This window comes from Aptenodytes forsteri, unplaced genomic scaffold (genome assembly GCF_000699145.1).
Source record: "Aptenodytes forsteri isolate BGI_AS27 unplaced genomic scaffold, ASM69914v1 Scaffold847, whole genome shotgun sequence".
Taxonomy (NCBI): Eukaryota; Metazoa; Chordata; class Aves; order Sphenisciformes; family Spheniscidae; genus Aptenodytes; species Aptenodytes forsteri.
Window position 1 is genome coordinate 269,488 of NW_008794623.1, and position 942 is coordinate 270,429.

The following is a 942-nucleotide window of genomic DNA, read 5'->3' on the forward strand; positions in this document are numbered from 1 at the left end:
GGCTCAGCTGGCAGCCCCAACCCCGGCCCCAGGGCACCGGGGCTCCGTGCATTGGGGTGAAATACCTGGGGCGGCAGCAGCTGGGGCGGTGGGGGGTCTGGCTGGCAGAAGGTGGTTTTGGTGTGTTCCAGGGCGGGGGCTTTCTCTGGCCGCTTCTCCTCCTGCAAGAGAGGCAGCAGCTGCTTGAGGAGCTGCACCGAGCATCCTCATCACCCACCTTCGCCGCACCACACGGCTACGGTGGATGGGGAAACTGAGGCACGGGCTGGGGCTTGCCCAAAGCCATGCAGGGGCTGGAAAGCAGCTCTCAGCCCTCCCAGCTCACGCGTTGCCGGCGAGAGGGTCCCCATCAGCCGGGCTCACCTGGGAAGCGGGGATTATTGGGGTGGTGGTGTGGATAGGGAAGTGGTCCAGGGCTCCCAAATCTGCAATGCAACGAGCTGGGATGTGAATCGCGGCACTGAGACCGGGTCAGCGATGGTATAACGAGATGCCCCAGCCTCACGGAGCTCGGGCTGACCGCGTCTCACCGGAAGAGTCGCTGGCAGAGGCGGCTCGGTCCTGGCTTCCTGCAGGCCAGGGCAGACACAGGCGTTACAACAGCGGGGCCGACCGGGCTTTGCAAAAAGCCCGGCAAGACCCTCCTGGGAAGAGGGCAGTGGTGGGGGATGAGCTGGCCAGCTTTCGGTTTTGCTTTGCAGGAGGAAAAAAAAAGAATCCTCAAGCTCGAGGTTTGTGTTAAAGCAGAGAAGGAGAAGCCCCGGCAGCGGAAAGGGCAGAGCTGGCACTGAGAGATGCAAAATTGAGCAGGAAAGGGTGTTACGGGTTAAACTTCTCGACTTTTAAAGCCAGATTTGAGCAAGGGGGAACCCTCACCATGGGGCTAAGCCGTGGCCAAAGGGGTTTTCGGGACAGCATCCAGCTGGTGCGAGGGCCTGACCC